General features: G+C 43.0%; 1 non-coding gene across 1 annotated transcript; it reads right to left on the reverse strand.

Annotated features, from left to right (window-relative positions):
• Nucleotides 1–10533: 10533 nt before the first annotated feature.
• LOC112649039 (U6 spliceosomal RNA) lies at nt 10534–10642 on the reverse strand. The gene has a single exon (XR_003129456.2). It is a non-coding gene; the product is annotated as a U6 spliceosomal RNA (small nuclear RNA).
• Nucleotides 10643–14803: the final 4161 nt, after the last annotated feature.

Genomic DNA, 14803 nt, shown 5'->3' on the forward strand with positions numbered 1-14803 from the left:
GTCTGGTGACCTTAAGAGGTTATGAAATCTATCCCTTTACTCGGAGCAAAACCACATAAAGACCATCCTGGTAGCAACAACAGAATCACTTAAAAATACTGTCAAAGACGTTTGGCTTGAAAATAGCAGGGTTCGCTTGGGAAACGTTCTAGTAAGTGTTCTTTCTGGATCTTCTCCACCCTAATTCATGTGGTTATTGTTTGCCCCCTTCCCCTCTGGATAGGAGTACTAAGTTTATAAGGTCATTGACCCTAAATTAGTCCAAGCTCATTAAGCCTGACCTTAAAGGCACCATCATCCCACTTAAACCTTTTGGCCAAAACCCCTAGAACAGATTTTCTTTCCCAACTGTGCTCTCTAATGGTTCATCAAAGTCAGTGAGGCTCTTCTGGCTTATTTCATACTAAACCTGATAAATTGTGTATTTAAAAAAATTTTTTTTACTATTGCCTAGTAATGGAATATCTAACGTCTTTGATATCTAGAAGTATCTCATCATCTCATCTTGATTCTCATCAGCAAGAGCTATGGCCTTTCAACAATCTACATGCCATGGTGTTAGAGACAGTGCCACTAAAGCTGCTCTCTACCCAAGCATAGGAAGAGAAGAGGATGGAGGATCTTCTAGGAAGCCCTTCCCTCCCTGAATCCTTGCTCCAAATAAAGCAAGTACTGCATTCTTTAGAGCATTCGCAAGTGATGTTTACGGATAGGTGTGTCAACCATAGAGTTCATATTTGAGGATTTGCCTTATGAGGATTAGGAGTTAATCACTGAGATTTTGCCATGCAGTCCTTAACATCTTTTTTTTTTTTTTTGAAAGACTAAATCTCAATATTGAACGAAGCGGGAGAGAGCAAGCACAAAAAAGATTCGCACCAAAAAAAAAAAAAAAGAATTACCCCCACTCCAAGAAAACTAAAGTTAACCTCTGTATTCTTTTTTGCTAGCAAGGTGCCTTTAACAATTATCACGATGTGTGTCGTGAAGTTGTTCTCTCCCACCTCCGTTTTTCTTTTGAGCTCCTCTTTGCAGCCCCTCTCCTGGGGTCCCAGAGAGGGTGGGGGGAGAACAGCAAGACGCTGGGGCTGCATGGAAAGGTCTCAAGCCATTTCTTCCCCATTATCACCCGGTTAAGCTGCTCAGACTCTGACAGCCTAACAAGGTGCTAATGGGCCATACGTTCTAGCCCGGTTCACAGCAGGTTGTTTCAAATGGGTTGAGGAGGTTGATTTGCATTCGAAATCTTCTCTCTCTCACTTGCTTTTGTGTTGGGCCCCCTTGATTTCCACTCCCCAGACACTCTTGGGAGGTTGACTCAGAATGGAACAAAATCACATCAGTTCAGAATTTGAATTGCCTGAGTTTGGATTTTAAATGTGCCCCATTATTTCATCAAGTTGTGGTGGGGGGCATGGGGGGGAGGAGAGGTTGAAGGGAAAGAAAGGAGAGCAAAGAGATTTTAAAATGAAAGGGAGAGATGATGACAGATGGATGCAAATGTTCCTTTTAAGTGGAGAGGAGCAGCTGATGTTGAGGCATGAAATTAAATTAGTACATCTGTGGCTGGATGCGTGTCATTCAGCTTCCTGTCCCCCACTCCCGAGGAGTTTGGTTACCTCGGGATTCACTGGCTTCCTTTCATGGTGCCATGCATGCTTCCCTGCACACAGGATGGAGGCCCTTCTCACCCAATGGGGCTGCTTGTGGGGAACCTAGCACCAGGGGATAGCCGTCCAACCTCATGGAGTCCCACCAACCCCAGGAGGAAGAATTGGCTCCGTTGAAACTGCAGCTCCTAGAGGCCCAGGGAGATGCAAGGAAATGAAATAGAAGTCAGCAGATCTTTCCAAGGAGGCAGTGTTTACGAGCGGCCTGCGGTGTGCCGGGCAAGTGAACAATCTGCTTTTGCAAACCCTGCCAGCTGCGAGCTGGAAGTGCTCGGGATTCGTAAATGTTTACAGCCATTTCGACAGAGTAACAGGACAGGGCTGTTTCTTCAGGACCCAGCTCCAGGGGTGCTCCCCATAAATAATGGTGCTCAGGCTTCCACTTTTCCTTTGAAAGCCGAGCAGTCCTGAAGCGTCAGGGCCACTGCCAGGAAGGTTTATGGCTTAGTTCAGCTCTTCGCTCTCCAGGCTTCTTTCCCTTCAGCTTGCATCTCAATTTCCATTCTCTCACCCAAAAGCTGAAGATCTAAGCCAGGAGTTCCCCAAACTCTACTGCCTAGGTCACACCTAATTGACGCTGCTGTATCACTCTGTAAAAGCTAAATGAGCAGGGGAGCCATCTTACCTAGAACTGCATATGTGAAACTTTAAAAAAAAATAGATGTTTAGGGACACCTGGGTGGGTCAGTCGGTTGGGTCATGATCCTGGGATCCTGGGATCCTGGGATAGAGCCTCATGTTGGGCTCTGCTCTTGGGGGGAGCTTGCTTCTCCCGCTCCCTCTGCCTGCTACTCCCCCTGCTTGTGCTCTTCTCTCTCTCTCTCTCTCTCTCTTTCTCTCTCTCTTTGTCAAAGAATTTCTTTTTTTAATGTTTAAAGCCAAAATTAATTCCTGGATATTTCCAACAGAGCCAGTAGTCACTCTTGACTACTGGCTGGCCATGGTGGGATTCTAAGAATGGTCCCCAACTGTGTCAAGAATCTATGGGCAGGATCACAGAGCCTTTTTCTTTCTTTCTTTCTTTTTTTTTTTTAAAGATTTTATTTATTTATTCATGAGAGACCCACAGAGAGAGGCAGAGACTTGGGCAGAGGGAGAAGCAGGCTCCCCGGGGATCACGCCCTGAGCCAAAGGCAGACACTCAACCACTGAACCACCCAGGCAACCTACAGGCCCCCTTTTTTTTTTTAAAGGACATTCTCTAGTGCCCACATGAACCTATTAAAAATGAAAGAGAAAGAAAGAAGAAAGAAAGAAAAGAAAGAAAGAAAGAAAGAAGAAAGAAAGAAAGAAAGAAAGAAAGAAAGAAAGAAAGAAAGAAAGAAAGAAAGAAAATTAAAAATAATTTTTAAGTTTCTTATCCAGGTAAAAGAGCCCCTGAACCCTGTTCACCCTCCAAACTGTTTGATGGACTTAAAAATAAAGATAAAAACCCTCACTATTTTATTATTCTTTCAGCAATGACAGGGTTCAGAAAGAAACTGCCCTGAACTGGGGTGCCTTTGTGTCATTGAATATTTTAAGCTGAAGGAATTTAAGAAATGGTGGTTGCAGGGAAGACTTTCTGAACTTCCCCTGAAGCAAGTCATCAGACCCTTGTGTGGGAAATACCTTCCTTACTCCTGAAAAAACGTAACATCCTATCTCCAAGACTGAGTGACTCCAAGAAAAGTCCAAAGAAACAGGCCTTGTATCATGTGTCCCTGTTTACTACACTTAGCTCATATTCCTGTGCTTGCCTCATTTTCCCACTATTGTCCACCCTTCACCAAACCTATTATAAAAATACTAAATTGATGGTGGCTGGAGGGACAGTAGGTGGGGGGTGAAATAAGTGAAGGTAAGAGTACGCTTATAGTGATGATGAGCACTGAGTAATTTTTAAATGAATGGATGAATAACAAAAAATAATAAAATTTCACATTTTCAAACTTTTTTCTTTTTAAAGATCTTAAGTAATCTGTACACCTAATGTGGAGCTCAAACTCACCACCCTGAGATCAAGAGTCCCATGCTCTATAGATGGCACCCCTCAGTCCTTATTTCCTTGGAAAGCTCTTTTAGCACATAAGACTTAAATTAAATAAATGTGTATGCATCTCTCTTGTTAGTCTGTCTTTTGTTACAGAGCTCCAAGCCTAGAACCTAGAAGGGTAAGAAGAAAATATTTGTTTTCCTCCTCTACAGCAAGCAAAAAAGAAATAAGGAAAAAGCCATGCTTCTTCTATTGTCCGGGAGCAAGACTATCCTGACCCCTTCAAGATCCTTCTAGCTTGAATAAAAATCAAATTGACATGAAACAGATTAACAGGAGAAAATCAAATTTAATAGTGTACATATCGGGAATCCAGACAGATGTGGAAATTCCTGAGACAATCAGGTGAAATGAGATCGAGATGTCATCCTGAACTAAGGAGAAGGGGATGGGGGTCTGGGATTGCAACCAGAAGGAATGCCATCTTCAGGGAGAAAGAGAAAGGGTCAAAAATAACTGTTTGCTGGGCTACTCAGAAACAGTAGGAAAAAGAGAGGACTTCTCTGGTTTCTTCCCTGTCTACCACACCTAGTTCACACCATAATGTCATTATCCATGGTGACAGCTCTCTTCCTGGAGCGGGCCCTCTATCTAAATTCTTTTGGGCCATTGTGGGGGAAACAAAGAGGCTCTTCCTGAATCTGCTGGGTTTTGATCACCTTTTTAACTCAAAATCACCTCCATACTAGAGCGTCCCATCCTAGGGCACCCTGCCCTGGGCCCCCAACACGACACAAACTCCAGCATTTTGCAAAAAAAGACCTCCAAATGGTAGCCACCTATCGAGGTGGGTGCACTTGGGAGGAAACTTGGGTGTTGCCACTCACATCATCTGTGTGCTTAGGCTAGCACACAGCAGGTGGTCTCTCTTCAGGCAATTTTCAAGTTGTCTTTTCCGATTTCTTACACTGTAAATGCACACACAACAAAGACGAGAAATGTCACACCGCAGGGGGAGGAAAAGAAGAGAGGGAGAGTCCCCTGTAACCCCATGGGGACAAAGTCTTCTTTCTGGTGGCCCTTCCCCTCCAATTACGCCTTCCAGCCCAGGCAAATTCCCCAGAGCATTTGCCCACAAAATCACTGCCATCCTGCTCGGTTCCCCCTTCAGAGGCGAGTAGCCAGCCAGGCCATATTTAGCTCCTGTTGTTATTTCTTTCCCAGCCAACCCCATCATTCCCTGAAGCACTTGTGATGTGGTTCTTGGAACAGTCTTCAACAGCTAGCACTGATCTGCCCCGAGCAAAATGCTTTGCCCATCTGTGCCAGGAGGATGTTTGCATTGTTTTCCATCAATCTTTCTCTCTGCAAGGAAATTGGAGAAGAAAGCATGTCTTATTACATTGTTGCCACTGTCCCACAACAAGAATCCTTTGGGGTGGTTCTTATTAAAGGAAAATCAAGCCTGAGTTAGAAAAGTCAAATTGCATTGCTTCTGGAGCCAGCCCAGATGGGCATAAGACCGTGAAGTGTGTGAGATGGATCTTGAGTTCTTTCTCCTTTCTCCCTGCAGAGCATCCCCAGGTCCTAGTCCTGTCCCCATGGACCCCCCTACAAGCAACCCCTACCTTTTGTCGCTGCCTCTGATTCTAGCACTTTTTTTCCCTTGCTTCCTCCTCCATTAAAATTAAAATTTGTCTATGCAATGTCCAGTTTTTAAATTATGCTAATGTAGCTCACATAGCAGTTATCTCATTGTCCCAAGTGATGTGACAACAAACTTGAATCCAAAAGAATGACTCAGATAATTTGGAGGTCCCTGTAGGCCACTCCTGACGTATATATTTTGAAGGAGCAAAGGGTCCTTTGAAGGCCCTCCTTTGAAGGGTCATCTCTTCCCAGCAAGAAAGAGACGGTAACTCTCCTTTCCTGATTCAAGAAATACTGAATACTGATTCAAGAACTATCTGCTGATTTCATTTTATTAATACGAGATGATCCCTTCACACTGATTTGCATTATCTAAGGTTGCATTGCATGGTATCTAACTGTACCTAAAGATACCATGATTCATTTGAAAATGAAACAACTCCGGAGCAAGCATCTGGCCACATTTTCAGAGTGGTCTCTCAACCTTGACTGTGCGTGGCAGTCACCTCAGAATCTTGTAAAAATGCAGAGTTTTCATTGTTTAGGTCTGGGGAGGGGTCTGAGATCCCGCTCTGGGGTGATGCCTATGCCACTTTTCCTGACCTGCACCCTGATTAATAACTAACTTAAACTATAAATGTGGCAGACTTTTCGGATTCTTCCAGGAAAGGCCTGTTCCACTGGTTTCTTCTTTCATTCATCTATCCTCCTTTCAACCTATATTTGTAATTCATTTATTTATTCAACGAATATCCACCCCACACACTCTGCTGCCATGAACTGTATAAGTCATTAAGGAAGAAAATAGTGGTCAAGGTTGGCATTATCCTCACAAACACAAAGCTGAGAAAAATACAGAAAAAAAAAACTATGTGGGGGAAGAATAAGTGTTGTATTTACATCTAGCAATCAGAAATACATATAACAGCCATCAGATTAAGTGTACTCAAAGAAAATTCCTGATTTTTAAATTCAGCTGCTTTTCTTTCACCTCTCAAGCCAATCTGCATGATCAGAAGATAGGATTTCATCGCTAGTACTTAGAGCAAACCTACTATGTGTGGTATATTTGCTGCTCCAGAGCCTCACCTCACACCTCTCAGAGCTCAGAACTATAGAAGAGGTCCCCCCAAAGAGGCAGAGCTGGTTTTAAATTTTTTCCTGTGTGTACAAATTAATTCATTCAAAAATCACCAGTCGCATGCCTACTATACACCAGACTGTGCCCAGCACTTGGACCTAGAGATAACATTACATAGTCATGGTGCTCAAAAAGGTCAGGTGGAGGTATTTTAATTTGAACACAATCCAGCTGTTGAAGTCAGGTTATTTTCATATTTAAAATTTTTTTTTTTTAATTTTTTACTTATTTATGATAGGCACACAGTGAGAGAGAGAGAGAGGCAGAGACACAGGCAGAGGGAGAAGCAGGCTCCATGCACCGGAAGCCCGACGTGGGATTCGATCCCGGGTCTCCAGGATCGCGCCCTGGGCCAAAGGCAGGCGCCAAACCGCTGCGCCACCCAGGGATCCCCTATTTTCATATTTAATAACAGGGTAAAACGAATGGCTTCAGTGTCCCTAAATGGCATTTCCTGTCCAATATGGCTTAGAGTCCATGGTCTGGGGAGACCTGAAGAGTAACTCAAGGACTATACACCATGACCAAATGGGATTTATCCCAGAAATGCAAAGTTAGTTCAACAGATGAAAATCAATCAGTGTAATACACTATTAGTAGAATTAAGAGGGGGGAATCACGATTATCACAATAATTGCAGAAAAAGCATTTGACAAAGCCCAACACCCTTTCATGATAAAAATGCTCAACCATCTTAGAAGAGAATTTCTTCAACCTAATAATGGGCATCTAAGAAAACATCACAAGTGATATCACAATTAATGGTGAGACTGTGCTTTCCATCTAAGATCAGGAACAGGACAAGGTGTCTGCTCTTACTACTTCTATTTGACATTCTACTGGAGGGTCTAACCAGAGAAATTAGGCAATGAAAAGGAATAAGATTTATTTAGATTGTCTATAGAAAATATCAAAAAATACACACACGGTTCTTATAGTTCTCATAAATAACTTCAGCAAGGTTGTAGGACACAAGATCAATATACAAAAATCAATCATACAATATATACACTTACAATGAATAATCTAAAAATGAAATTAAGAAAAATGATTTTTTTACACTAACATCAGAAAGAATAAGATACTTAGGAATAAATTTTGCAATAGAAATACAAGTTTCATGCATTGGAAACTACAAAACATCATTGAAAGACATTAAAGAAGACCTAAGTAAATTGAAAGACAGTCAATGTTCATGGATTGAAGACTTAATATTATCAATGTGGTAATACACCCTTAGGTGTTCTACAAATTCAGTGCAATCCTTACAAAAATCCTGGCTTTCTTGAAGAAATGGACAAACAGGTCCCAGAATTTTTCATGAGACCCAGAAAAACCAGAACGATCTTGAAAAAGATACTGGTATAAGTACCACATATAGATCAATGGAATAAGATTGGCAGTTCAGAAATAAAATCATACATTTATAGTAAACTCACTTTTGACAAGGATGCCCTGAGGACTGAAAGAGGGGAAACAAATAGTCTTTTTAACAAATGGTGCTAGACAACTGGATATTCACATGCAAAAATTGGATCCCTAGCCTCACATGAATGAAGAGCTTTACCTCACACCACAGACACGAATTAATTCAAAATGGATCAAAGACCTAAATTTAAAAGCTAAAATTATAAAACTCTTCAAGGAGAATCATAGGCATAAACCTTCATGGCCTTGGATTAAGCAGTGGTTTCTGAAATATGACATTAGAACATAAGCAACAAAATTTTAAAAATAGGTACATTGGATTGCATTAAAATTCTAAACTTTTATGTTTCAAAAACTATCAAGAAAGTGAAGACATCCCATAAATTGAAAGGAAGTATTTCTAAATCACATATCTCGGATTTGTATCCAGAATATATAGAGAACTCTGACAACTCATCAATAAAAGGTAAACTGTCCAATATTAAAAAGGGCAAAGGATCTAAATAGACATTTCTCCAAAGATATACGAATGACTGATAAGTATTTTAAAATATGCTTAATACCATGTGGGAGGCCTAGGTGGCTCCGTTGAGTCAACTGAGTGTCTGACTCTTTGATTTCAGTTCGGGTCATGATCTCAGAGTCATGAGATGGAGCTTTGTATAGGGCTCCACACTGGGTGTGAAGCTGGCTTAGGTTTCTCTCTCTCCATCTCCCTCTGCACCCCCGCTCCATACCACCCCTGTTCACATATGTGCACAAACTCTCTCTCAAAAAATAATAAAATAAAATAAAATAAAATAAACAAACATTGAACACCATGATTCATTAGGAAAATAGAATCAAGACTACAATGAGAGGGCGTGACCTTAGCAAAACAGCAGCAGCATAGAAATTTCTGTGTTCCCCTCCCCAGGGATGTCAATTTGAACAACTATCTGCACGGGAAAATACCTTCTAAAGATCTGTGGTTTCCAGGTGAGGGATTCTAGTACCTGGGTGAAGCATGAAGTACAGAAATAAAAGACACAATGAGGAGATAGGAAAGATAAACTTACATGACCCCCATCCTTTCTCCCGAGTCCAGGTAGCCGAGTGCAGAGACACCAGTCCCCCATGAAAGGAGAGTGAATTGAGGATCCCAGAACCAGCTTGCCCCAGGCTGACCCCTCAGCCCTAGATGCTCCCTACAGGCCCCCATAACCTCAGGCCCCCAGCTCACCCTGGCACTTGAGGAAGAGGGAATGGGAAGTGACTGCTAATGGGTACAGGTTTCTTTTTGGAGTGATGAAAATGTTCTGGAAATAGTGGTGATGATTGTACTAAAACCTACTGAATGGTACACCTTAAAGGGGTGCATTTACGGTGAGTGAATTTTGTCTTTTAAAAAAGTACCACTGGGGATCCCTGGGTGGCTCAGTGGTTTAGGGCCTGCCTTTGGCCCAGGGTGTGATCCTGGAGTCCCGGGATTGAGTCCCACATTGGGATCCCTGGATGGAGCCTGCTTCTCCCTCTGCCTGTGTCTCTGCCTCTCTCTCTTTCTGTGTCTTTCATGAATAAATTAAAAAAAATCTTTAAAAAAATTTAAAAAGTACCACTAAAATAATTTTTAAGATAAGCTTATTGCTGTAAGATGAATAAGTTTGGGGGGGGTGGTGTCTAATGGACAGCATGGAGACCACAGTTAACAGCACTGTATTACAGACTGCTTGAAAGATGCTAGGAGAGTAGATCTTAAATGTTTTTACTACAAAACTAAAAATGGTAATTATGTGAAGTGATGGAAGTGTTAACTAACCTCACTGTGGTTAATAATTTTGCAGTATATGCATGTATCGAATCATCACCTTGTACAACTTAAATTTGCACAATGTTACATGCCAATTACATCTCAATAAGGCTGGAAGATCGATCCATCAATCCAACGATTTTTTAAATGTAGCTCAATCTTGGCACCTTGTAGGTTAGCCTTGACCAGACCCAGAGATAAAGAAGAAAATGCAGATTGACCAGTGCTGGTAATTCAGCTATCCCAAATGCACTCATGAGCATAAAGCCTGATGGGGACTAATCCTTCAACACCCCTCTGTGGGGCTTCTCCTAATAGGCTCCAGTGGGAGAGGCTAAGGAAGCACAGTTACAAACAAAAGTCAACAGCCCTGGGCTCTGCTCCCTTGTCTCACAATCCTATCCATACCCTTTGGATAAGCAGCAAAATTCAGTGCCATTTTGTCCATTAAAAAAAAAAAAAGCCTCTAATTCAAAAAAAAATTAAAAACACCTTTTCTGCTTTCATTTCTCATTAAAATGCCACTTTTGAGTCATTTGGAAAGGGTCAGGCTGGATGTTGGCTTTAAAACCTTTGACAGCTACTATAATTGCCTAGAGGTCCAATAACAGTGATTGCTCTCACAAGTTTAATTTTGAAGTTTCTGCCAAGCCATTAGCAGGTAGCCAGGGTATGGAAATGAAAGGAAATTAGAGGCGATGAGAAAATCTAATCTCACCTACCTCTGGACTGTCACCTCTTCCCTGGGCCAGGACACATTTCTCTTCCAAGTCGCTGTTTCCTGGTATAGCGAGAGGAGTCCCCGGATTGGATTCCTAGTTCTGCTACTGACTAATCACATGGTCTCAGGCAAGTTATTAAACATTTTGGTATTCTGTTTTTTAATCAGAAACGCTTCATGAATTTAGGTGTCCTCCTTACACAGGGGGCCAGGCTGATGTTCTCTGTTATCATTCCAGTTTTAGTACATGTGCTGCAGAAGTGAGCGCGGCACATTTTGGTATCCTTAAAAATGGGTACGTTGTTGTTTCTGCTGCTCTGCCCTCGGCCCAAGTGCCATTTTGACAAGATTCTTCCACAGATCATGTCTGTGGAGGGAGGCAAGGCAAAGAGATGTGTGCACAGGACACTTTCAGGAGCACTCTGCATGGGCGATCATTGAGTTTAGGATTGGGCTGGGAAAGCTTCCTGGGCAGAGGTAGAAATGCATTAAAATAAGACATTGTAGGGACACCTGGGTGCCTTGGTGGTTGGCTGAGCATCTGCCTTCGGCTTAAGGCATGAACCCAAGGTACTGGAATCAAGTCCCACATTGGGCTCCTTGCATAGAGCTTGCCTCTCCTTCGCCTGTGTCTCTGCCTCTCTGTGTGTCTCTCATGAATAAATAAATAAAATCTTAAAAAAAAAAAGTTGTATCCCATTGATCTGGTCACTTTCAGGCAATATAAGAGAACACATCTAAAAGATATTTCTAAAAGCCTCTCTAAATAAGATGGTTCAACCATCATTGTTGCAATTTCAACTCTTCCATGGCCATTTAATCACCCTTAGCCCTTTCTTTCGATCCTCACAACAAGCAATCCCAGGGTTATTACACTCTCCATTGTATAGATGAGAATATTGGGCCTGCAAAGTTTACATAAGTTACTCAAATTTCACTTAACTGGTCAGTGGCAGAGATGGGCTTTGAACCATAGTTTTCTGACCATAACACCCATTTTCTCTCTGCCTGACCAGTGGCTCCCAGACGTGATGATCACTAAGACAGCCTCAGGTATAATGAGGGTCAACAGGTACAGGATCCACTACTAACCTCCTACTATCCATCTATTCTTCCCTTAAGGGACTTTCTGAAATTTCATCTTTAAGAAGGGCAGGCCTGCAGCTCTGCTGTCTGGAATATTCTCACATGACAGCAGAAAACCAAAATTTGTTGTCAGTTTTTTTTTATAAAGATTTATTTATTTATTTATGAAAGACTGGGGGGCGGGGGGGCGGTGCAGAGACACAGGCAGAGGGAGAAGCAGGCTCCATGCCGGGAGCCTGACGTGGGACTTGATCCCAGGACTCCAGGATCGCTCCCTGGGCCAAAGGCAGGCATGAAACCGCTGAGCCACCCAGGGATCCCCTGTTGTCAGTTTTTTTTTAATTGTGAACTGTGTACAAAAAGCTTACAGAAATGAAAAGGATATATGTGTTCCTTGTCTGTTCCTTTATCAGAATATCATCTGGATTGAGCCCAGAAGGCAGCGTAGTTCAATGGGCAAGTGCCTGAGTTTGGAACCAAAATCTGAGCTGGGGTCTTAGTTAGCTATCTGACCCTGAGCAACTTGTTTAACTCTCTTATGCCTTTGTTTATTCAGCTACGCAATGAGAATAATGCCCCCTTCAAAGGATTCTTAGAAAACTTAAACCAGCTAATGATGTAAGGTGGTTAACAGGTGCTAGCCACAGACTCAGTGTACAGTAAATTCCACTTTGTATTGTTCTATCTCACTGTCTTTAGAGGAGAAGGAAAAGAGGTGAAAGGAGCCAAAATCCAAATCCATTTAAACAATCTGTTCTAACTAAGGATGACAGTCAGGAATAGCTCTCCCATGTGATGTTCCATTTAGCACTGGAATGTTGCTTCTGCAGATCTGGATGTTTCCCATGAATTTGCTTTCCAAATCAACTTAGGAATGACAAGACAGGGGCTCCTGGTTGGCTCAGTTGGTTGGGTGTCTGCCTTCGGCTCAGGTCATGATCCCAGGGTCCTAGGATCAAGCCCCAAGTAGGGCTCTCTGCTCACTGCGGGCCTGCTTCTCCCTCGCTCTCTGCCTGCCACTCCCCCTGCTTGTATACTCTCTCTCTTTCTCTGACAAATAAATAAATAAAATCTTCTTTTAAAAAAAGAAAAGAAATGACAAGACAAGACAAAATTCATGCTACTTCAACATTAGAGATCTGAATGCTAATGCAAATCCAATTGCATCACTAATGATCACCTACTATGTGTCAGTCACTGAGAGATAGAGAGATAAGAGACACAGTCTCCACCTTTGAAGGACCCGTGGTTCAATAAAGAGGGTTGGATAAGACCATAAATAGTCATAAAAAGTGCTATAGGAGAAACCTTCTAAGAGAGAAGAAAACTGCTCTGGGAGTTCCAGAGAGGGAGAAGTTAACTCAATATTGATAAGGATTTCATGGAGAAGGAAAATCCACATGACTTTGAAAGAAAGGTAGGATTTGAACAAGTGAATGGAGCAGGAGAAGAAGTCGAGAGAACATTCTAGGTGGAAGGAAAAACATCAAGCAAGAGAGGAAAGCAGAACACTGACGTCCTGACCGGGGAAACACTAAAGCCAGAGATCCGTTATGCATCAGTCATGGGAGAAACAGCAGGAGAGGTGAGTGGTGGCCACACGGTGGAAGCTTTCAGTTCTGGGTGTGAAGACCAGAGGTTCACTCAGTTTTAATATAAAAAGCCGATGAAGCATTTTTTTAAACATTCTTTTTTTAAATTTTTTATTTATTTATGTATTCATGAGAGACATACAGAGAGAGAGGCAGAGGGAGAAGCAGGCTCCATGCAGGGAGCCCGATGTAGGACTCGACCCTAGGATTCCAGGATCACACCCTGGGCTGAAGGCAGATGCTTTAACCGCTGAGCCACCCAGGCATCCCTGATGAAGCATTTTGAACAGAAGGCAATTATGATCGGAGTTTGATCAGAGTCACCTCTCTCGGGAGGTGATGAGGATTAATTGGGTCAAGTCAGTGAAGCCGCTAACAAAAGTCAACAGGTGCAAAATTAATTCCAATTTTCTTCTCCTTCCTCTAAGCACCCAGAAAATCCATCGTTTCTGAATCTGAGTGCCAACAACCTGCAAAAAATGGGCCTTCAGTCTCGTCAAGACTCTCCGCTGGCTGTGAACTTCTTCTTCCTTCCCAGAATCCAGCTAAAGAAGGGGTGGCCCCCTGACCCAGATCTAGAAAATCCCTAGGCAGAGGCCAAAGGATAAGCTCCTGTGACCTCCAGCTATTTCCTGCAGCCCGAGAAGCGTAGGATGGCACAGTTTAAGTGCAGCCAACCTCGCACTCCCCACTAAAAGCCTGCCTCCAGGAAAGCTGGCCCCCTCTCATCTTCGTTAATATGTCTCTTTAGCGGCTCATTTGGACAGACCGGCCTGTGTCACTTGGCATTCAGGAAGTGTGCCTCCCCTCACTACCCTCTCCACTGCACGGAGCCTGGAGGATGATTTGGGAGTTTTGTGGCCTTTCATTTTTTTTCCCCTCTCCCCTTCTCCTGCTGCTGGGAGTCTTTTCTTCCTGATAAGAACCTTCTAGCAGCTTCATCAGAGCCATTGTTAAGAGAAGGCGACTCTTCTCACAATGAATAACTTCTCCTTTCTGCGGAAAAAGTAGTCCTTGAGAAAGGTCTCATTATTGCTCTGGTGCCATTATTCCGAATGTGGAGGCTCAGAGCCCCTCCCTCCATCCCCACAGGGGCAGCAGGAGAGGGGGAGTAGGGGGTGCAGAAGGAAAGAAAAATCCTGTTTCTTGCCATTCACTTCTTTAAAAGGTGGCTGTGAAAATCTTCTCTTTCGCCACTAATGGGATTTGAAGGAGACACAACTTCTGCACTTGGTACCCTCACGCATTCTGGAAGAGTCCTTCGCAGACTCAGAGGTTAACTGCACCTTTTCTGGGGTGCCTCCTCTCCTGCCAACTCAGGATGTTTCATCTCCTCAGAGATCAAAATGCACTGACCTCTGCTTCCCCTCCCCAAGCATTTCACAGTGGCCTAAAATCAAAAAACCATTTTTTCTGCCCTCTGTCCCTCTACGGAGGTTCCCTTTCCTTCTGTTGGCACATCTGCAGGCTAGCTTCCATCTGCACACTCAGAAAAATCACGAATTAAGTGACCATCACAGTTAAGGCACCGAGACAGGCCCAGCCTTCTGGGTCTCACACCCTGTGTCCCAGGGATCAAGGGCAGGGGCTTTCATTATAAAGGCCTAGGAGCCTTTCACCTCTTGATCTGCCTGGGATGCCCTTCAGGTAACAGACACTCATCCAAGTCATGATTTAATGAAAGCTACTCACTGGGGAGTATTTAAGTCTAGGTATCCTAACCCAACTTCCCCAAACTTTCAAGACTAAAC

This window comes from Canis lupus, chromosome 7 (genome assembly GCF_003254725.2).
Source record: "Canis lupus dingo isolate Sandy chromosome 7, ASM325472v2, whole genome shotgun sequence".
In the NCBI taxonomy this organism is placed as follows: domain Eukaryota; kingdom Metazoa; phylum Chordata; class Mammalia; order Carnivora; family Canidae; genus Canis; species Canis lupus.